Source organism: Macaca mulatta, chromosome 13 (genome assembly GCF_049350105.2).
Source record: "Macaca mulatta isolate MMU2019108-1 chromosome 13, T2T-MMU8v2.0, whole genome shotgun sequence".
In the NCBI taxonomy this organism is placed as follows: domain Eukaryota; kingdom Metazoa; phylum Chordata; class Mammalia; order Primates; family Cercopithecidae; genus Macaca; species Macaca mulatta.
Window position 1 is genome coordinate 96,777,145 of NC_133418.1, and position 24,365 is coordinate 96,801,509.

The window sequence follows — 24,365 nt, forward strand, 5'->3', positions numbered from 1 at the left end:
GGGAGATTGTGAGGATTAAATGAAATAATGCATGTAAATAACTGAATACTGTGCTTGGCACATAGCCAGCACTCAAAGACTGTCAGATGCTATTCTTTCCCTCTCCTCCTTCATAACAGCAGCAGCAGTAGTACGGGGAGTAGTTGTTGTAATGGTACTAAACACTGGCAGACTTGTAAGGTTAGTGGCAAATAATGTAATAGTAGTAAACACTGGCAAAATCACACAGGTTCATAGGTAGGACTGGGGTTAAATCCTAGTACTGCCATTTAATCAGGGCTGCTGCAGGCATATAAAGAACCTTTGTGCAAATTATAAAAGATGTCACCCCTGGAAGACAGATGATAAACAGATGCCCCTTCCTCTGGATGGAGGAATCTGCCAAAGGAAAGACACAAGACTTGGCCAGAAGAGCAGCTGGGCAAGTGGAACACTGCTGGGGTTTCAGCCTCTGCTCACCACCTCATCAGTCAGTATCATCATCACCACCATCAAGAACCCGGAAGAAAAACTAAGGCTCAGAAAAGGTATGGGCAATTGTGGTTGATATTTAATTCTCCATTCCTGATCACTCTAATATTCCTGAATTCTGTTTGTCTAATGGAGAGTCTTAGGCCATAGCTCGGATCATGGTACCCCCACTTGGCAGAAGTCTCCTGGCTCTCTACTTCTTGCTGAATTGCACACAAATTCCTCAGGCTGGCATTCAGGTTCCCAAGGGTCCCTGTTTATTTTTGAGCTTTATTTCCTCTATGGAAACCTGGCAGCTTTGCAAATAACTGTCCTATCCTTTCCTACCTTTGCTAGAACATAGGTACCACAAAAACACAGATTTTTGTCTATATTGTTCAAATACATATTCCAAGCACCCAGAAGAGCGATTGGTATATAGTGGGTGCTCAACAAATACTGGAAAATAAACACATTTGCTCATTGTAGGCCCCTTTACCTGGAAACCCCTCCAGCCTTCAAGATTTTATCCTTCCTTCAATGTCAGTCCTATACAAAAGCCTTCCTAAGTCCCACTTGATTTTTCCATGGAATAATTTAAACGAATGGAATAATTTGAACAAACTAATTTGAAAAGCAAGCCAGCAACAGAATTTTTAATATTTTAAAAGCTGAAGTATTGATAAAAGCATTTACTCCTCTAGAACTAGCCAAATTATTCTAGTGCTCTTTAGGAGAAATAAATTTCTATTCATCCATTATTGCTGTAAGTCAGATATACATAAACATCATAGATTGCTAATGATTATTTAATTAAAACAAGCAAAGTTACTTAGCTTTACTCCATACTCCACAGAAGGTTTGGGAGCTTAGACTTAAGACCATATTAATTTCATAGGAAGAGCTGCACTGAAGCTCAAATGGTGGGCTCCGGTATCAGACATACATTGTAAGGAACTTGGGCCAGTTAATCTCCCTGTGCTTTCTTCATCTGTAAAGCAGGGGTAATAATAGTACTTACATTATTTTTTATTTTATTTTTATTTTTGAGATGGAGTCTTGTTCTGTCACCAGGCTGGAGCACAGTGGCGCGATCTCGGCTCACTGCAACCTCCGCCTCCCGGGTTCAAGCAACTCTTCTGCTTCAGCTTCCTGAGTAGCTGGAACCACAGGTGTATGTCACCATGCCCAGCTAATTTTTTTTGTATTTTTAGTAGAGATGGGGTTTTACCATGTTGGCCAGGATGGTCTTGATCTCTTGACCTCGTGATTCGCCCGCCTTGGCCTCCCAAAGTGCTGGGATTTACAGGTGTGAGCCACCACGCCCAGCCATACTTACTTACTTTATTAGTTAGGCTAGGTTAGGCAATGCTGCAGTAACAAATGCCCCTCTTTCCCAATATCAATGGTAGAGTGTCTTATTATGACAATAAATCATGGAAAGTCAGCTACGTGCATGAATGACCATCTAGGACAGTTGTCTTCAATGACCCAGTGATCCAGGTTGGCCAAAAAAAAAAAAGAAAGAATGACAGCAGAATCTGATTTGAATAAGAAGCTTTTTTTTTTTTTTTTAAACCAAAGTTAAAAAAAACTTTTTTACTGAAAGTGACACTATCAACTGCTCGTATATCACTGACAAGAATTAGTTACATGCAAGGTCCAGGCCCATATGGGGCGGCTGTGAGGTATTGTTTTCTATGTGTCCAGAATGGAGGAATATGAAATGGGATTTGGTGAATTCAAAATATTACTTCTGTTATAACTACCTGATAAGGTTGATGCATAGACGGAATAAGATAATAAATGTAGAGCTCTTAGAACATACCTGATACATAGTAAGCACTCAATAAAGGTTTGCTAAAACTATAAGTCACTACCATTATATGGTAACACAAGATATTTATATTCAAAAATTTCCCACCGAGTGAAACTTCAGGCTGAGTTAGAATTTAATGACCGATTTCTCTGCACTTATCCGGACATTTGAAATGACCTTGTCCTAAGCATGTTGAGAAAAGATAGGCCAAAGAGCCAGGATAGTCCCCACAAATGACTCCAGTGCTGGCACAAACTGTGGGTAACTGTTGAGTCCCCTGTGCTTACACCTCTCCTGAAGGTTTGCAGAACATGTACTCTGCAATACTGCTTCTGTTTCAGAGATCAGAACGGTTCTGGAATTCTCTGAGGTCTTGGCCTAAACATCACATTTTCATACCATCTACTGCCAGCCTCTAGCTTAATGCAAATACAAAATTACATTTTTCTGTAGAAAGCTCCAAAAATTTAAGTAGGATAAATAATAAGGATTTCTGTTCAAAGATGGACATTACAGACAAAATGAACAGACTGGTAACTTATAGGGAGAAGATAATAACAAAGACTCAAATAAAAGATTAGTATCAGAATACGTAAGTAACTCCAACAAATAAGAAACAAATGTAAAAATGGGTTAAAAAAACAGAAGGGGAAGCTTAAATGGATAAAAGCAAATAAACAGTGATCAGCCTACCAGTAATCAGAGAAATACAAATTAAAGCAAGATATCGTAATGATTGGCAAAAATGATAAATTTGGGTAATACAAAGTATTGGCAAAGATGCAGGAGGACAAGCATTGGCAAGCGCTGCCGGTGGGATTCTAAACTGGCGCAGCCTTTCCGGAAGGGCAATCTGGCAGTGCGCTAAGGATGTTCACCCTGGCAAGCTAAGAAAACTGGGCTGCTTATTACCATGGGAATGGAAAGAAGAGTGTGGTGGATGCCTGCTATGGAACCCCACACGGCAATCAGGTTCAACAACCTAAATGTAAAAGGAAAGCTCTTAAAAACATAAAGCCAAGTGAATATAAGAAACAGAATGAGAATCTGAGTACATCACCTATGTAAACGAAAAACATCTCTTATGTAAAGGCCACAAAACAACCCACTATATTTTTACGGGCAAACAAATAAGTAAGAACATTGTTAATGGGAATGGGAAGAGTGAAGATGGAAGATGAAAAAGTAAAAAGATGAAAACAAAAGCAGAGCCATGCACAGACTGGTGGTGATGACAATGTGCTATCAACTAACCAGTATGATGAATTCCACTCTCTAACTCAAGGTGCCAGAGACACCCACCCTCACACAAAAAAGTAGAAAACCACTTGCAGGAATTATTTGGTACTCATCCATGAGAGTCTTCCGAAAATTCATGATTGACATATGTAGCTAAATGGAATAAAATAGGCTGTGGGATGATGGTGATCTGAATTGAGTTTTCTAACTTCTAGAGAAGATCACAACTGTTTCTCAGCAGTAAAGTGAATCCTTTTCTTATAGAATTAATTGATACATGCTTTGAAATGAGAAACCCAGATCCTAAAATACAAGGCCGAACATATTCAGAGAGGCCTAAAAGAAGTAAACTAAGTGAATTCATTATAAAGGTCAAGGTACAACCTGTCACCTTAGCTCACTCTGACAATTCAATTTGGCTTTATCAATTCTAGTACGTTTTAATTTTGGCACATTCTTACCCTACACACAAGAGGGGACGTGCCCCAGAATGATTCACCAGTAGGAAGGCATTCTTTCTGTAGGGGGCTGTGAGGACACACGTGAGGTTAAGGTACAAAATCCATGTGGTGCTCTGCCCTAATCAACTGCAGTAAAACATGGGAGGAATATTCCCTGCAATTGAAGCACTCAAGGCATAGATCCTTGTGGCAATGTTTTACAGCCTTTTTACACTGTACCACCTGTTGAAGATGTTTACTTGAGTCTTTGCTTTCACTCTTTTTAAGTCTAAAGAAAGGATGAGAGTCCTGATTATTTGTATTCATAGGTTCCATTTCTTTTTCATATTTAAAGATACACTATGGACAAGTTAAATAATGCCATTTCCTCCCCCAGCTGCATGTGCTGAATGAACAAGAGCCCCAACTAAAATGTTCCCATCGCATAAACTAGAGCAACATTACTAAGTCCAACTTGGGTAAGTCCAATTTACCCAGCTGTTTCTGAAGCAACTAGATGCTGGAATTAACGTAGATTTTTCTCTTCTTTGGGGAACTTCTTACTCAACATTATAGGAAAGTAGTCCTTGATAAAGCTATTGAGAAAAAGTAACATTTTAAATGGGAGGAAGAGAGAGAAGACAGAGAAGGGGCAGGGGCATGGGAGGCAAGCAGGAGGGGGAAGCTCCAGGAAAGGGGGGACTCAATGGGATGTGGGAAGAGACAGGAAGGGAGATAGGCTGGGTTCAAAGTTGAGGACTACTAATAGAGCAAGGCTAAAATAATCCACATTAGGAACACAGTAAGTACCCCGGTCACAAATTTTATTCCATTAAGTAGTGCTTAACCAAATCTTTCTGGCATCTTCTCTAGGATTTATTTTCACTCTCTGACCCAGTAGTGCTTTTCCATCTGGTCTCACAATCCTTATCAGAGTGGAGGTGTGAACTGCATCTAGAGATTGTTCTGGGATCTCTGAGCACTCCCAGTTCGAAAAGCTTTTAACTTCCTCTGGCAAAGGATGCTCCCGACCTGCAGTTCCCAACGGTTCCCCTGGCCAGCCGGGCCCCGTGGCTCACCCCACATGATTCCTCAAATGACGGAACACCCGGCTCTGTATCTGTACTGTGGCCTCAGTGATCTTTCACCATTCGGGGCTTCATCTCTGTTTCATGGCCTGGCTTCTATTAATCCTCCTGTGTCTTGCCAGAGGCTTTGTCTTCATTTTGCAACCTGTTCCTGCTGATGCACTACAGTTTCTTGCCAGCGTCTTTATAAGTCTTAAGACTTAAGAAATCTCTGGCAAGAGGTTGTGGAGGCTTAGTTGAGGCTACGAAGTGGAGATGAGACTCCTGATACAGCCAAATGTTAAGAGTTTGGCCAAACTTGTTCTTTATTTTTTTCTTTCCTTTATATTAAAAAGCCACCTAAACCCAACAGAAGAGCTTTTAAGCAAAATTAACAATGGTCTCTTGGTGACAACTAAGGCCACAAACAAAAGGTTTCTTCTTATGCATGCAGAGTATTAGGGCACCATGTAACACCTAGAGCGGGTTCATACCCTCTTTGAGTGTGCACTGACTTCCTCAAAATATCATCTCTCTTGGCATCCCACTTGAAGATTCATATATAAAAAAAGAAATATAAATAAAAATGTGTGTGTAAGGCAGCAAACAAATGTTGAGGAGATTGGGTCCACATTAGCCATATGGTATTTTTGTATAAAAACAATCATTATGTGGTATTAGGACTAAAGAAAATGAAATTCATATTCATTTCCAAAATCTGACAGCTTGTTTATTTCTGCTATCATGTGGCATACTAGAATTTATTTCCTTATAGTCAAATCCTAAAAAAAATTAAAAAACACTTTAATACAACACAATAATGTACTACTATTTAAAAAATGGAACACAGGACACGGATCCTTGGTTATTACCAAAATTTCCTCCCCTTCCTTTCCCCATTAAAAAAACCATAGAGGCCGGGTATGGTGGCTTACACCTGTAAACTCAGCACTTTGGGAGGCCAAGGCGGGAGGATCACTTGAGGTCAGGAGTTTGAGCCCAGCCAACACGGCAAAACCCTGTCTCTCCTAAAAATACAAAAAAAGTAGCCAGATGTGGTGGTGCGCACCTGTAGTCCCAGCTACATGGGAGGGTGAAGCAGGAGAATCGCTTGAACCTGGGAAGCAGAGGTTGCAGTGGGCCAAGACTGCATTACTGCACTCCAGCCTAGGTGACAGAGAAAGACTCTGTCTCAAAAACAAACAAACAAACAAACAAACAAAAAACCCCATAGAAACCTGGTAAACCAGTAAACAGCATAGAGCTTTCAATAAGAAAAGACAAACATTGTAGTGTTAAGTCTATTTTTTGGAAGGTTAAGGATGCTATCTATTGCTTGAATCTGATTGGCTGTTTCAGTCAAGTGAGCAAAAGGAAGTTATTTAAACTATTACTTATAGACGACAAAGCCGATTAATTGCTCCAGCAAACTCCCAGGCTGCCTACTAATATGCACTTTACCCCTCTGGCTAATTGAATGTATGCACAGTATGATTACAAATGGATAGGTCCTGGTCTTTTCTTCTCTCTGAAATGATATACTGCTTTTATTAACAGGGAGTGAAGAAGAGAGCTAATATTTATAGATGACATTATATTTCATTCACTTCTCTAGCAAATTAGCTTTTGTAGCCTTCCATTAGTAGAGGGTAATAAGGCACAAACATGTATGGAGAGACACTTGGACTTAGTGAGATGCAAATGGTGAATGATGATCAGTAAAAAATGCATACAGGAGACTCAGCAATGACTAATGAGGGGAAAGGAATTTAGTGAAGAGATACAATGTGCTGTCCTGGCTTTCCCTTCTTTTAGTGTTGTTCCCTGTCAACAGCCTAGAAGACAGGAAGGGTTGTTTTGGAAAGTTCATTCTAAACCAGCTACATATGAAGAAGGCAAACAAGAATGAAAATGTGTATTATATTTCCCTAGACGGCACATTTCACACATTTAGTAGAAAAGATACAAGTGCTAACTGTGATTAGCAGTTCACTTTCATCAACACATTCAAAATGAACAGGGGTTTCCTAATATTCACTTTATAAAATAACAGGTGTTAGGAACCGTCCAGCTCCACCCACTGAGTTGGTGGCAGTCCTAGATAAGGAACACTTGTTTAGGTCTTAGGGTCCAGGATGTTTTGTTCCATACCTGTCAACAATGGCTCCTAAAGTCTGGCCAGAAACTAATCAGTCTGCAGGTCCTTCAAACTTCCGACTGCTGCCCACCGCTGCCTTCCTAGAACCCAATCTATTGGCCCTGGACCACCACATGAGTTCGTTCTCTGTTCCTCACTTGCCTTACTGTCAGCTAAAGGGTCAACACAACTCCTGAACTCTTCCTCAGCCTTAGCTTAGGACACTGGTGCCTAGTCAACCTCATCTCCTTAAGCTAATACCTAGTTTCAATCATATCTTCTGGGCCCTAATTATAGTCTAAACAAAATAATAATCATCCAGAAAATTTGAGTGCTTAGTATTTGCCAAGCACAATTCTAGGAGTGGGGTGGATAGTAATGAACAAAGTCATTTATGATTTTTTTTTTTTTTTGAGACGGAGTCTTGCTCTGTAGCCCTGGCTGGAGTGCAGTGGCACAGTCTCGGCTCACTGCAAGCTCCGCCTCCCAGGTTCACGCCATTCTCCTGCCTCAGCCTCCCAAGTAGCTGGGACTACAGGCGCCCGCCACCACGCCTGGCTAATTTTTTTGTATTTTTAGCAAAGACTGGGTTTCACCGTGTTAGCCAGGATGGTCTTGATCTCCTGACCTCGTGATTTGCGCGCCTCGGCCTCCCAAAGTGCTGGGATTACAGGCATGAGCCACCGCGCCCGGCCAGTCATTTATGATTTTTTAAAATTTAGAAACAAAGACTGTCATCTGCTAGAAAAACCCACAGCCACTCAAACAGCAAATACAGGCTGGGAGCAGGAAAAGTTGGGTGGCACTTACCTGTGCCAGCCTAGCCAACAATATGCACCTAAAACATGCAACTTGCTGCAAGCACATAACGAAAGAGCAAAGGATGTGTGTCAGCTAAGATGTCAACTCAGCATGCAATGTCACACACGCCACCCTGCTTCAGGGATTATACCAACTGGCACAACGCTTCTAAAATCAATTGTTTGCCCTTGATGCTGACCCAGCAAAGGGATTAGCACTGCATTATAAAAAGGAATCCAAGAAGTGCAAAAACAAGGCACTTAAAGATAGGCTGGGATAGATAGAACCATGGTAACAGGTACACAAATTCAAGCCAACAAACCAAAAATTCTAATAATCTTAGGTAAATTACCATACTCTTCATCCATATTGCCTGGCCTTCCTCCCTAAAGTTCAGAGTGGAACTGCTTTAGGTTTTTTATAGGTTTTGTGAGGACAGGTGGGGGCAGGGAAGGTGTTATCATTAGAATAAATTCTAAAGGTCGGGCGCAGTGGCTCACGCTCGTAATCCCAGCACTTTAGGAGGCCGAGGCAGGCGGATCACGAGGTCAGGAGATCAAGAACATCCTGGCCAACACGGTGAAACCCCGTCTCTACTAAAAAAAATACAAAAAAATTAGCCAGGCATGGTGGCAGGCACCTGTAGTCCCAGCTACCTGGGAGTCTAAGCCAGGAGAATGGCGTGAACCTGGGAGGCGGAGCTTGCAGTGAGCCGAGATCGCGCCACTGCACTCCAGCCTGGGCGACACAGGGAGTAAGACTCCGTCTCAAACAAAGAAAAAAAAAAAAAAGAATACATTCTAAATACAGGTAAGGCATTAAAAAGTTCTCTTCTTGTTCCTTTCCTTTTTATTTTCCCCTCCCACTTGTACCCTGCAAGTCAAGACCAAAGACTGTTGATGTCACAGTGGGTCTCTGCTTACTTAAAGGGCTGAGGTAATACTGATATTAGTGAAAAATGTTTTGGCCAACTATATAATCTAATCTCTCAAGGGCAACATAGGCCCAGGCTCAGGCTTCCCTGGCATTTAGTCACTGGAGCTAAATGCAAGGGGGAGAAGGTTGCACTGTAATCTCAGCACTTTAGGAGGCCGAGATGGGCCAATCACCTGAGGTTAGGAGTTCGAGACCAGCCTGGCCAACATGGCAAACCCCATCTCTACTAAAAATACAAAAATTACCCAGGCATGGTGGTGTGTGCCTGTAATTCCAGCTAAATCACTTGAACCCAGGTGGCGGAGATTGCAATGAGCTGAGATCGCACCACCATATTCTGGCCTGGGTATAGGTGGAGTAAGACTCCATCTCAAAAACAAACAAACAAACAAACAAACAAAAAACTATATGAGTGGGAGGCTAAGGCATGAGAATTGCTTGAACCTGGGAGGCAAGGTGCAGTGAGCCGAGATTGCGCCACTGCACCCCAGCCTGGGTGACAGAGCAAGACTCTGTATCAAAAAAAAAAAAAAAAAAAGTCTACGTTGTAACCATACAACAAATTGTGAGGGAAATGCTGAAAATTACGGTTTCACTAGCCTATTTATAAGTAATAGTCACTATTTATTTAGAGAGGTTTCTATTTTCTTGGCAGAAAACAATATAAACAAAGTCAGTTTGGTCGCCATAAGCTAAGATCTATCCAAGAAAATCTTGCCTCGAAAGAGGTCAGCAACCTTCTTAATCTTGAGGACCACCAACACAGCTTCACAAGGAACTCCGGGAGCTGCGAGCAGGAAGCCTTACCGCAGAGACAGTAAACTGGCAAGTCAGTCATGTCAATTTCCTGCTTAAAACTATAAGGGAACCAGATGGCTCCCTGCCGCTCTCACCACGGCTTACAAGGCCCCAACACCATCTGTCCTGGGAAACTTCCCCACTCCCCTCTCACTGACCAGCTTTCACACTCTGACTCCAGCCACACGAAGCTCTCCTCCATGCGTTCTGCACATGCTGTTCCCTTTGACTGGAACACTCCTGCCCGCTCTCTGAGTGGCTAACCCTTACTTATCCTCAGGTGTCCTTCCCCTGACCCCCTAAATTTGGCTGGGGGTCTTCTCAGGTGCTCTCGAGTCCCTCATGCTTTTCCTCTCATAGCACCTGTCAAGCTGCACCATAGCCTCCTGCCGAGATGTCAGCTTCTCAGAGGCAGTGACTCATCTGTCTTCTTCCTTGTTTTATTTCTATTGCCTACAGGACCTGACACTTGCCAGGTACTTAGCAAGCATCTGTTGACTAAATGAATGGAACAAAATGAGAAAGCAAAGGAGGGAAAAGAGGAAGAGAGAAAAAACTGCTTTTGAAGGAGGAGGGTGGTGTGTTCATGGCCATAGTGTGATAAATTTTAGTGACATCATCTGTTACAGAAGTTACATCACGACATAACTTCTTTTCCCTCTTGTAAATTGAAAAGATTATATACCTTTGGTTTTCTTGAGCAATGGATAAGCATTTTGGGATCCAGAGCAGGAGAACAACAGAAATAACAACTCCTTGTATTTTCATGCCACTTTCCAGCTTTTAAAGAGCAGTATGCTCTTGTATCAATTCTGAGGCAAGTGAGATAGGTGTTATTATTACTGTCATTTTACACATGAGGAAACTGAGGCTCAGTGACACATGACTTTCCGAGGTCACATGTTTATTAAGCATCAGAGCCAGAGCCCTAGACCAGGCCTTCAGATCCCTCAGTGAAGGCAGAGTTGGACCCACTTAGCACGGTGCATAAATCCAGCACCTTGCCTACCACCTGGGGCTCAAGAGTGCAGAGGTTCAAGAGTGCAGAGGTTCAAGAGTGCAGAGGTATTAGCCTCTATCTTGAACAAACTAAAATGTAATCAATCTAATTTTATAATGTGCCCAATTTATTCTCCATAGATACCATAAACAGAACTATTTCTTTTTTTCTTTTTTTTTGAGACAGAATTTTGCTCATGTCACCCAGGCTGGAGTGCAATGGCATGATCTTGGCTCACTGCAATCTCCACCTCCCTGGGTTCAAGTGATTCTCCTGTCCCAGCCTCCCGAGTAGCTGGGATTACAGGTGTGCGCCACCATGCCCAGCTACTTTTTTTGTATTTTTAGTAGAGATGGGGTTTACCATGTTGGCCAGGCTGGTCCCGAACTCCTGACCTCAGGCGATTCACCCATCTTGGCCTCCCAAAGTGCTGGGATTACAGGTGTGAGCCACTGCGCCCAACCAACAGAACTATTTTTTAAGAGCAGTTTTCATGAAACAAATGCAAACTTAAGTAATAAAAAGGAGCTATAGGTGGGCGCAGTGGCTCACACCTGTAATCGCAGCACTTTGGAAGGCCCAGTTGGGAGGATCACGAGGTCAGGAGATCGAGACCACCCTGGCCAACACAGTGAAACCCTGTCTCTCTAAAATTACAAAAAAATTAGCTGGGTGTGGTGGTGCGTGCCTGTAGTCCCAGCTACTCAGGAGGCTGAGGCAGGAGAATCACTTGAACCCGGGAGGCAGAGGTTGCAGTGAGCCAAGATTGCGCCATTGCACTCCAGCCTGGGCAACAGAATGAGATTCTGTTTTAAAAAAAAAAAAAAAAAAAAGAGCTATAAACCCAGTCAAATGAATAAAGACCCATAAATTGTGACTGCATTAGCTTCTCTGTTAAACGTTATATACAATCTCCTGCCTACATCAATGGGACACTGAGCTCATGTTGAAATAGCTCTTTGATTTCCGTCATCATGCAAATGAAAAATGGCCATGTAGGCAATCAATTCTTTTTTCTTTTTTTTATAGTTTTGAGAAATAACTGATGTATAATTGCACATTTCAAATTTTAATGACTTTTGACACCTGAGAAATCACAATAAGGAAAATGGATGTATACAGCATCTTCCTAAGTTTCTCTTACTCTTGTAATCTCTCCATTCCATAACTACACTGCTCCTGTCCCCAGGCAACCACTGTTCTGCTGTCATTATAATTTGCATTCACTAGAATTTTATATAAATGTATACTTATTATTATATAAATAGTACATCATACAGCATGTACTCTTCTTTGCCTGGTTTCTTTCACTCAGCATAACTATTTTGAGATTCATCCACTTTGTTGTGCATACCAACAGTATACTCATTTTTATTGCTGGGTAGTATTCCATTGTAATGGATATCCCACTATTTGTTTACCCATTCCCTGTTGATGGACATTTGGGTTGTTTCCACCTCTTGGCTATTATAAATAAAACTGTTATGAACATTCATCTGCAAGTCTTTGTGTAGATGTATGCTTTCATTTATCTTGACTAAGTACCTGCAGTAGAATGACTGGGTCATCTAGCAGGTGTATGCTTAACTTTGTAAGAAACTTACCAGCTGTTTTTCAAAGTTAATGTATCACTTTATATTTCCATAAAAGTTCCAGTTCTACATCCTTGACAATGCTTGTTTTGGTCAAACTTTCAAATTTTACCCATTCTAGTAGGTGTATAGTATTAATCTCATTGTGGCTTTAATTTACATTTCCCCAATGACTACATATTTGTTCAAATCTTTTGCCTAAATTTTATTGAGCTGTTTGTCTTCTTATTCCTAAGTTGTAACAGTTCTTTGTATACTCTGGATAATAGTTCTTTGTCATATATATGTTTTGCTATTTTCTTTTCTTTGCGTCTGTTGGCTGGCTGTTTTATTTTTGTAACCGTGCCTTGAAGAGCAAACATTTTGATTTTGGTGAAGTGTAATGTATTGATTTTTCTTTTATATTTAATGTTCTTTCATGTATCATACTTAAGAAATTTTTGCTAAGCCCAAATTGACTAAGATTATTTTCCTATGTTCTTTTCCAGATGTTTGTCATGGTTTGAATGTTTGTGTCTCTCCCAAATTCATATGTTGAAATTCTAACCCTCAGGTGATGGTATTAGTAAGCAGAACCTTTGGAAGGTGGTTAGATCATGAGGGCTCTGCCCTCATGGGATTACAGCCCCCACTTTTTTTTTTTTTTGAGACAAGAGTTTTGCCTTGTTGCCCAGGCTGGAGTGCAATGGCGCCATTTCAGCTCACCACAACCTCTGCCTCCCAGGTTCAAGTGATTCTCCTGCCTTAGCTTCCTGAGTAGCTAAGATTATAGGCATGCGCCACCACACCCAGCTAATTTTTGTATTTTTACTAGAGACAGGGTTTCTCCATGTTGGTCAGGCTGGTCTCGAACTCCCAACCTCAGGTGATCTGCCTGCCTTGGCCTCCCACCATGTGCTGGGATTACAGGTGTGAGCCACTGTACCCGGCCTAGAGCCCTTTTAAAAGAGACTACAGGGGGCTAGGCTCTCCTGCCATGTGAGGTTACAGTGAGAAGATAAAAGAAGTGAGTCTATGAAAGAAGTGAGTCCTCATCAGACACTCAATCTGCCAGTGCTTGTTTGGACTTCCCAGTCTCCAAAACTGTAGGAAATAAAGTTCTGTTTTTATAAGTTACTCAGTCTATAGTATTTTGTTACAATCACCTGAATGAACTAAGATAATATCTATAATTTTAGCTCTTACGCTTAGGTCTATAAATTCATTTTGAGTTAATGCTGTACATGCCATGGGGTAAGGACGGAGGCTCAACTTTTTGGTTATGGCTATCCAGTTGTTCCGGCATCATTTGTTGAAATGATTATCCTTTCTCTACTGAATTACCTGGGCAACTTTGTCAAAAACTGAATGTCTATACACGTGTGGGTCTATTTCTGGATTCATTATCAAATTCAGTTTCATTTATCTATTTTTCTGTCTTCATGCCAACACCATACTGCTTTGATTATTGTAGCTTTATAGTAAGTGTTGAAATCAGGTATTGCAAGTCCTTCCTCCAACTTTGCTTTTCTTTTCAAAAGTCGTTTTGGCTATTCTTGGTCCTTGGCATTTATATACACATTTTAGAACCAGCTTGTCAATCCCTAAAACAGAAGTCTGCTGAGATTTTTGACTACTTAATCTGTCGATTTATAGATCAATGATTACTCTGGGGAGAACTGACATCTTAATACTGAGCCTTTGGCCCCCTGACAATATATTTCTCCACTTATTTAGGTCTTTTTTAATTTATCTTTTACAGTTTTTGGCATATAGGTTTTGTACATCATTTGTTAAATGTATCCCTGAGTACTTCATATTTTTGATGCTATTTTAAATGGTGTTTAATGGCCTATCCTCTGTTCAACAAATATTTTCTGTGCAACTACCATGTTCCAGGATCCAAAGATTCTAGTCCATGCTGATGTTTTCTCTTTTGCTCTCACCGCCTGTAATACTTAATCAGTACCATTTATTCTAATTGCACCACAAAACTTAAATACTTTTTTATATGCTGCTGTATTCTTTAATTCTTTCTTGTGCATGTCTTATCTACCCAACTAAATTGCAAGCTCTTTGGGAATGAAAACTATAATTTATATTTAAATTTGTAAGTCCATAATGCTTAGCGTATTGATAGGCAAACAGAAGAGACATTCTTTTTTTTTTTTTTGAGAGGGAGTCTTGCTCTATCGCCAGACTGGAGTGCAACGGCACAATCTTGACTCACTGCAACCTCCGACTACTGGGTTCAAGTGATTCTCCTGCCTCAGCCTTCTGAGTAGCTGGGATTACAGGCGTGCACCACCATGCCCAGCTAATTTGTGTATTTTTAGTGAAAACAGGGTTTCACCATGGTGGCCAGGCTGGTCTTGAACTCCTGATCTCAGGTGATCCCACTGCCTCGGCCTCCCAAAGTATTGGGATTACAAGCATGAGCCACTGCGCCTGGCCAGAGAGATCCTTTTTTTAATGAAAGGACTCATAAAGTTAAGCAAATAAAACTTTGAAACTAGTCTGTGTTCAATACTAACTTACAATGAAGCAGATAAAAACAATATTACATATGTGTTTGTTGTGTTCAACTGTAGCTTAGGGACTAAGGGGTTTCAAGGAGCTGTGGATTTGCTTCCTTGTCCTTCGGGAGCTCATGAGGAAGGAAAATATTGAAGAAACCATCCCCTATGTATCCAGATGGCAGAACCCAGAGAGCCCCGAGGCCTGTGGTTGGGAAAGCCTAACTCCAAAATGGCTTATGTCCATTTTCCGTTTCAATCTCTGGCATGTGCAATTTTGACAAATATCTGTAAGCATCTGACTGAGTCTGTTTACAGGATACAGGCAGCTGTTTACAAGACATAGGCCAAATTTTACCCTTCAATGTCCAAGAATTATTTTCAGTGATTTCAGGTCCATTATTGGGTTCTGATCCTATCCCCTTCTCAGTATAGTTTAAAAATATAACCAACTTGTTTCCAAGTCCTTAAAATGTAGGGTTCCCTCCCAAGCCTTCCCCCTGCCCCACCCCAGAGTAAATCAGTTTCAAATGTATTTATCACAAAGAATACAAGGTTGTTTAAGGAAGTAGTCAGTAGTGCTTTTTAAGTGGTGAGCCAAATAGAGGGTTGGGACTTTATGCCAATGTGTAGGTAGAATGGAGAAGGTGATACATGCTCAGAAATGACGGCATGGGAGCCTTCTGGAGCAAATGAACGAGGCGGGCATTGTGGTATGGATCATGCAGTGGCACATACCTCAGAGGCTACCTAGTCTACAGATTAAAATTTCAAACTTGAGCTCAACCCCAAAGAATTCATAAATATCTACTGCCTGTGCCGGGGGAAAAATAGTTGAGTCCTTTCAAATGACAAAATTAGTAGAAAAGTATCTTTAAAAAATAATTCCAGGCCAGGTGCAGTGGCTCACACCTGCAATCCCAGCACTTTGGGAGGTTGAGGTGGGCAGATCACCTGAGGTCAGGAGTTCCAGACCCGTCTGGCCAACACAGTGAAACCCAGTCTCTACTAAAAACACAAAAATTAGCCGGGCGTGGTGGTGTGACCCTGTAATCCCAGCTACTTGGGCAGCTGAGGCAGAAGAATCGCTTGAATCCCGGAGGTGGAGGTTGCAGTGAGTCAAGATCGTGCCACTGCACTCCAGCCTGGACCAGAAGAGCGAGACTCCATCTCAAAAAAAAAAAAAAAATCCAAAGTTCTGTTTTAGAATGGTAATGACTATATTGTGTATGTCAATGTGTTTCAATTCTGTTGGTAAAAGCCACGGGACATTACCAAGTTTTTTAAGATTTCAGATAGATATATAAATTTTACACTGAAAGACTCAAAGCACAAAGAATCCCATAAACTGTCCCTGGGACTCTGCTTTGTCTTTACAGCACTCTGGTTGGGAGAACCGTATGTGGAAAGAGCTATACAACTCCTCCTGCACTCACTCAAGTGACAGTTCTGTGGATGTTAGAATCCACTCATGCAACAAATATGTGCCAGCACTGTACAAGCCACTATAGTGCTACCCCAAACCGACATGGCTCCTGCCCTCAAGATGCTTTAGTGGCCATTCTCTATGGGTCTGTAGGAGCTTAATAGCTTCGCTTCTGCCACTTTCACAGGCAAGATTCAGGCTGAGTGGCAGAGGTGCTCATGAGAGATAGAAAATAGGAATCAAGACTCACATACCATAGTTGCAGTAGCATGCACAATCAAAAACCTATGCCCCCATTATTAAAAGTGTTGAATTTCAGCCGGGTGTGGTGGCTCATGCCTGTAATCCCAGCACTTTGGGAGGCTGAGGAGGGCGGATCACGAGGTCAGGAGGTCGAGACCATCCTGGCTAACACGGTGAAACCCCATCTCTACTAATAATACAAAAAATTAGCTGGGCGTGGTGGTGGGCTCCTGTAGCCCCAGCTACTCGGGAGGCTGAGGCAGGAGAATGGTGTGAACCCGGGAGGCGGAGCTTGCAGTGAGCCGAGATCATGCCACTGCACTCCAGCCTGGGCAATAGAGCGAGACTCCGTCTTAAAAAAATAAAAAAAAAGTTGAATTCCTTGTGATCCATGATGTTACAATAGATAGTACAGGCTAATGGGATATACTGCCACTCTTTTTCACTACTGTTTCAATTGCTTTGCCTTGCTTCGCTTCTCTTCTCCATTTTCTCCTTCTTTCTTTCCTTTTCCTTTCCCTCTCTCTCACACACTCTCTCTTTCTCCCCTCTCTTTGTCTCTGCCTCTTTTTTGAGACAGGGTTTCACTTTGTCGCCTGAACTCCTGGGCTCAAGCAATGCTCCTGCCTCAGCCTTCTAAAGTGCTGGGATTATAGGGGTGAGCCACCACGCCCAGCCTTCTTTAGAATGTACTTCTCATCTTTCTTTTGCTCTCCATGTGGGTGATACCCTCTCAAGTGTAACATCCTCTAAAATGTTCCCATAAAGACAAAAAATTCTTACCACGTACTTGTGAATTTGCTTTGAAACAATCCAGTGAGGGAACTGGGACTGTGAAGTGAGTGGGGTACAGGGCTAACCATAGACAGAAGGGGGATGATGGGTATCTAAGGTTCATTACACTGTTCTACCTTTTACATATTTTTGATATTACCCATAATACTTAGAATAAAATAAATACATTAGAAAAAATTTTACCACATCAACATCATGCCCTGAAAATACGGTGGTTAAGCTAACGTAGGAATTAACCATGAATCTGCAAACATAACAGAAATGCATTAATTTGCATTCATGAGTCACTGTGTTTTGAAATGAGGAAGTCATGTCTTCAACTCTCCTTCATTCCTCTTTAGCCATTCCCACACTAAATCCTACTTTGGTACTTTACAAGTTGGGTATCCACTAGCTTTTAAAGAAAGAAATCAGTGATCTTACAGGTAAGACCAACTCTTTTAGCAGGCATTTTAAACTGGCACATTTTAATACAATGTTTATGAAAAAGATATATTTAAAAGAGCACAAATTCCTGGGCTCAAGTGATCCTTAGCCTACCAGTGGTCTTTTTAGACAGCCTGATGGAGTCTCATGGCACAAGAAGATTAAACAATATCTCTAATTTTCATAAATTTCTGCAATTCAAAAAAAGGAGCAAAAAAAAAAAATTCTCCAAATATTTGTGCAATGACAGAAATGTGGTGATCCAGGTAACTTGCTTTATTTTCTAAATAGTTCATCTCACTCTCCTTTAATGATAACTAAGACCTCGTGCACTGACGCTGACCCAGGGGATTACTTATACAAAAAAAATGCATCCAGATAAAAGTCTTAGTGAAAGGAACAGAACCCAAGGCCTAGTATATTTTCAATATGACTCAAGTTTAGTATTGCAGGAATCCAAGTCAGCTCCAAAACTGTGCCCAAGGATGTTTCTGGCAGACGTGCAATCTGGATCATCCACGAAGTTATTTAAAATTACTTGAGATGTTACCACGACAGATTTTAAAGATCAAAACACAGGTGTGTATCAGTGTTGCACAATTCTGCGGTAAGGGAGAACATGAGATCATTCCACCTAGAAACAGACCCAAACACAAACATCCACCTGGAGTTCAGGTGTATGGCTGTCTGCAGGCAGATGAATTTATCTCTGGAGTTTTGTTCTGCTATAAATAAGCTCAGATAAGAAGTGGGGTTTTAATATATTAATGTTACTTTAAATTGGGTGGGTCTTTTTAGCTGACAAGCATCTTATGTACCTGTCTTTATGCTATTTTTAACCTCTTCAAAGGCTTATTTCTCAATATAAATGGGTTATAGTCAGCATAGTTTAAATAGCCTTACTTATTCTTTTCAGCTTCAATAAACTTGTAAGAGTAACATAAAAGTTTCAGGATAGTCAAGGCACAAATCTTTTCCATTTCATTATAAACCAAGAAAAACATTATCGAGATAAAGTTTTAAGAAAATAAGTTACTTAATTAAAGCCATCTCATGAAGTAGTATACGCACTTTATCTAATGATTCATTTAACATTAAATAGTTCCTATACATAAGGCAAAACACACTAATTGTTTCATGAGTTTTAAAACTACCTGGGGAGAGAGAGACAGAGACAGAGAGAGAGAGAGAGAGAGAGAGAGAGAGAGAGAGAGGGAGGGAGGGAGGGAGAGAGAGACACAGAGACAGAGAGAGACAGAGACAAAGACAGACATGCATCTGGAAAATTGAACAATAGGAGGCAGTCCTAGTTCTTGAAGCCACAATGGTCCTGGATCTGTAGTTAAAGTTTTCATGGTAAACCAGAGATTTATTTTATTTACAAAAGGAGGCTAACAATAGTCAAAGTGTTACTGATCCATGTGAGCAAGTGCGTACTTATCTCCTATGCCCAAATGCAAACTTTCATTGTTCAACAAACTAGGAGTTAGTTTTGTGTGAATAAGAGCATGAAGAAAAGAGTTGTGTGTGTCTCTATGAGCAAATAACAACACTCTGACTCCCTGATGCTAAGTCCACCCAAAGCAAATAAAAAACAACTATGGAAAGGAAAAGCACATACACAAACACAACAGGACATGCATGTTGTATACCACCATTTGGCTAAAAGATGTTGGCGTCTGCCCTCAGCTCTCACAAACAAATCAGTGTGTGTGTGTGTGTGTGTGTGTGTGTGTGTGTGTGTGTGTGTGATCTTCAATCCAAAAGTAACATAAAATTCTGTGTGGCTGGTTTGACAGTGTGTCTGCGAAATCTATGTAAGAATTCTAACGGAGCAAACACCTGCTGAGCCTGTTTGGATGCTGTCTGAACCAGTGATGGGGTCTATGATAAAGTGGCTGAGCTGGAGAATGTTCTTTTGTAAAGTAAGCCCAGGCACCATCATCCGTCCCACTGGGCAGCTACTGCTTGCTTACTTCAGGCCTCACTATTACATGACCTTCATTTACATTGAGGGAAGAAATATATTTTGTAAATTTTTTTTTGGAGACAGAGTCTTGTTCTATTGCCCAGGCTGGAGTGCAATGGCATGATCTCAGCTCACTGCAACCTCTGCCTCCCAGGTTCAAGCGATTCTCCTGCCTCAGCCTCCCAAGTAGCTGGGATTACAGGTACCTGCCATCATGCCCAGCTAATTTTTTTGTATTTTCAGTAGAGGTGGGGTTTCACCAAATTGGCTAGGCTGGTCTCAAACTTCTGACCTCAGGTGATCCACCCCACTCGGCCTCCCAAAGTGCTGGGATTACAGGTGTGAGCCACCAGGCCTGGCCATATTTTGTGAATTTTTCTAATTCATAGGGATGTTCTGGATTAATGGGAACCATTAATATGATATACTCAAGAAAAAAAACGAAGCACTCACTTTTGGGTCCTAAAGAATCAGGATCTGGTCCCTACTTTGTTACTGACAATGTTCCCAACCCTAAGTCAGTAAGGGAACCCCCATGGACTTTGGTCTCCTATCCCGTAAAGTAAGTGGAAGGGTTGGACTAGATGTGTGCTTCCCAATCTTTTCAAGCACGAGGGACACTTGACACATCAAAACCTCTCTCAGACTGATCAAACAACAGCAGATATACTTTAAGAATCTGTGCAGTGAGAAAATATAATGACAAAAAGATACTTTGGATGCAGTAACAGTTGAAAATAAACTTCCAATTTATTAATCACAGCAGAGTCAACATTCGCTTTTAAAGTAATGGTACACAGATGTTAGATGTTATTTATTTAGTCTACAAACAACAGTTGGCATACATATGAATTTGCAGTCTGCAGTAACTGCATAGCAGGTCCTCTTCTCAAGGCTGGGAACCCTGAATGACATACAGACACTCTAAAGCCTTTCTAGCACTGACGTGCCATAATTGTAGTCCTACCACTGCCACTATCTAGGCCGTGTGACTCTGAACACGGGAGTATGTCTCTATTCCACAGTTTCCCACCTGTATGGGGAGTGGAGGTACCCTACTGATGTTTCATCACAGCACTGTGCAGCTATGATTCTGTGTGTGATACGTTTCAGCAGAAACAGTGAAATCCCAGGAGAGTGACTCTACCAAAATGTAACATAATCTCCCAACTCTTTTTGGTATCTTGGAAATGTTTCTATACAGACCCTGCAATATCTTCTTGCAGAAGAACTCCTGTCCCTGAGTGGGAGATCATCAGCTCTGACACATCCCTGCACACCCTCTTTCCCAAATAGAGAGATTCCTGGGGACAATCTCCTTGAGCCTGCTTAAGATACTCCAGTGAGTCTCTCAGAGTATGAGCCAATGTCCTTAGAGTGGCCCGTAAGGCCCTACATGATCAGCACTATTGCTACCTCATCTTTCTCCCTGGCTCCATGGACACCTCCCCGCTTCACTCCACTCCAGCCACACTGGGATGCTGATCCTTGATCACTCTCAGTAAGCTCCCACCCCAGGCCTTTGTGCTCACAGATTCTCTGCCCTGGAGAACTCTGCCCCCAGAAATCCTCATGGCTCACTCTGACACCTCCTTCTGCTCAAATGTCACTTTCTCAGTGAAGCTTTTCCCTTGCCATCCTTTCCAAAATAGCTACCTCATCCTGCACTCCCACCCCAACCCCTACTCCCTCTCTTCCCTGTTTTCTTTTTTCTTTAAAAAAATTTTTTTTTATTGGTGCATACAATTAGGTTGGTGCAGAAGTAATTTCAGTTTTTGCCATTGAAAGTAATGACAAAAACTGCAATTACTTTTGCACCAACCCAAATCTGTACTTTTTAAATGGGGTATATGTAATATTTTGTTACAAGCACAGAATGTGTAGTGATCAAAATCAGGGTATTTAGGGTATCTACCATCTTGAGTATTTATCATTTATATGTACTGGGACATTTTAAGTCTTTTCTTCTAGGTATTTTGAAATATACAATACATTGTTAACAAGAGTACCCTTCTCTGCTATCAAACATTAGAATTTATTCCTTCTAACTATATGTTTGTACCCATTATTCTACTCTCTACCTCCATGAGATTAACTTTTTTAGCTCCCACATATAAGTGAGAACATGTGATATTTGTCTTTCTGTGCCTAGCCTGTTTCACTTAACACAGTGGCCTGCAGTTCCATGCTGCTGCATATGACAGAATTTCACTTTTTTTTATGGCCAAGTATTATTCTATTGTGTATATATACCACATGTTCTCCATCCAGTCATCCTTTGACAGACACTTAGGTTGATTCTATATCTTTGTTACTGTAAATAGTACTGCAATTGTTTTTTCTGCTGCAATAAATATGGGGGTACAAGTATCTCTTTGATATACTTATCTCCTTTCCTTTGGATAAATACCCAGTAGTAGGACTGCTGGATCATGTGGAAGTTCTGCTTCCAGTTTTGCAAGAAGCCTCCATACTGTTTTCCATAATGGCTGTACTAATTTACATTCCTACCGACAGTGCATAAGGGTTCCCTTTTCTCTGCATCTTCACCAGACATCTGTTACTTTTTGTCTTTTTAGTAATTGCCATCCTACCTGGGATAAGATGCTATCTCATTGTAGCTTCGATTTTCATTTTCCTGATGATTAGTAACATTGAGTATTTTTTGTATACCTGTTGACAATTTGTATATCTTCCTCTGAAAAATGTACATTCATGTCTTTGCCCACTTTTTAATGTGATTTTTTTTTCTTTTTGCTGTTGTTTGAGTTCCTTGTATATTTTGGATATTAGTCCTTTGTCAGATGAAGAGTTTGTAAATGTTTTCTTCCATTCAACAGATTGTCTCTTTACTCTGTTGATATGTTTCCTTTGTTGTGCAGAAGCTTATTTATTTAATATAGTCTCATTTGTCTATTTTTGTTTTTGTTGCCTGTGCTTTTGAGGTCATAGAGTTAAAATCTTTGCCTAAACCAATGCCCTGTAGTGTTTTCTCTATGTTTTCTTCTAGTAGTTTTATAGCTTCAGGTCTTTTGTTTAGTCTTCAATCCATTTTGAGTTGATTTTTGTATGTGACAAGAGATAGGGGTCTAGTTTCATTCCGTGGCATATGGAGATCCAGTTTTCTATGCACCATTTATTGAAGAGAATGTCCTTTCTGCAATGTATATTCTTGGTGGCTTTGTCAAAAACCAGTTGGCTGTAGATACAAGGATTTAATTCTAGGTTCTTTATATTGTTCCATTGGTCTATGTGTCTGTTTTATACCAATACCATGCTGTTTTGATTACTATAGTCTTGTAATAGATTTTGCAGTTAGGTAGTGTGATGCCTTCAGCTTTGTTCTTTTTGCTCAGGATTCCTTTGGTTATTCAGACTAGTTTTTGGTTCCACATGAATTTTATGATAGTTTTTTCTAATTCTGTGAAAAATGACATTGGCATTTTGATACAGATTACATTGAATCTCTGGATTGCTTTGAGTAGTATAGTCATTTTAACAATATTAATTCTTCTGATTCATGAGTGTAGGCTGTTTTTCAGTTTGCTTGTATCCTCTTCAATTTCTTTCATCAATGTTTTGTAGTTTTCATTGTAGAGGTCTTTCACCTCCTTGTTTAAATTTATTCCTAGGTATATTTTTGAAGTGATTATAAATGAGACTGCCTTCTTATTCTTTTCCTCAGCTACTTCATTATTGGTGTATAGAAACACTTTATTTTGTATGTTGATTTTGCATTCTGCAATGTTACTGAATTTGTTTACCATATCTAAGATTTTTTGGTGGAGTCTTTAGATTTTTCTAGATATAAGGTCATATTATCTGCAAAGAGGGACAATTTGACATCCTCTTTTCTGAATTTTATGCCTTTATTTCTTTCTCTTGACTGACTGCTCTGGCTAGGACTTCCAGTACCATGTTGACTAGGACTGGGGAAAGTATGCATCCTTGTCTTGTTCTAGTTCTTAAAGGAAAGGCTTTCAGCTTTTCCCCATTCGGTAAGATATTAGCTATGGGTCATATATGGCCTTTATAATATTAAGATATGTTCTTGCAGTGTCTGGTTGGTTGAGATTTTTATCATCAAGGAATGTCGAGTTTTATCAAATGCTTTTTCTGCATCTATTTAGAGGATGATATGGCTATTGTCCTTCATTCTGATGATGGCTATATTGTATCTATTGATTTGTGTATGTTGAACCATCCTTGCACATCTGGGATAAATCCCACTTAATCATGGTATATTATCTTTTTTGATGTGCTGTTGGGTTTGATTTGCTAGTGTTATGTTGGTGATTTTCATGTCTGTGTTCATCATTGGCTTGCCATTTCCTTTTTTTGTTATATTCTTCTCTGGTTTTGGTATCAGGGTAATGCTGGCCTCACAGAATGAGTTAGGGGGAATTGCTTCCTCTTCAGTTTCTTGGAATAGTTTGAGAAGAAGTAATGTTATTTCTCCTTTATAAGTTTGGTAGAATTTGGCAGTAAAGCTATCCTGTCCTAAAGTTCTTTGTTGGGAGAGTTTTTATTATGAATCTTGTTGTTCATTATTCATCTGTTCAGGTTTTCTGTTTTTTCCTGATTCAGTCCTGGTAGGTATGTATGTGTCCAGGAATTTACCTGTTTCCTCTAGGTTTTCCAGTGTATTAGTGTATAGTTGCTCATAATAGAATTGATGATCTTTTGTATTTCTATGGTATCAGTTGTAATGTTCTTTTTTTTTTTTTTTTTT

At 40.6% G+C, this 24,365-nt stretch overlaps 1 protein-coding gene and 1 long non-coding RNA gene across 28 annotated transcripts in view; both read right to left on the reverse strand.

The window, feature by feature from the left end:
* Window positions 1–24,365, reverse strand: part of BABAM2 (BRISC and BRCA1 A complex member 2) — a 456,851-nt gene that overhangs the window by 134,707 nt on the left and 297,779 nt on the right. The gene's annotated exons all lie outside the window — the stretch shown is intronic.
* On the reverse strand, window positions 12,647–17,128 carry LOC144333827 (uncharacterized). The gene is made up of 2 exons (XR_013402913.1): window positions 16,791–17,128; window positions 12,647–14,458 (listed from the first exon to the last, which is right to left on the reverse strand). It is a non-coding gene; the product is annotated as an uncharacterized LOC144333827 (long non-coding RNA).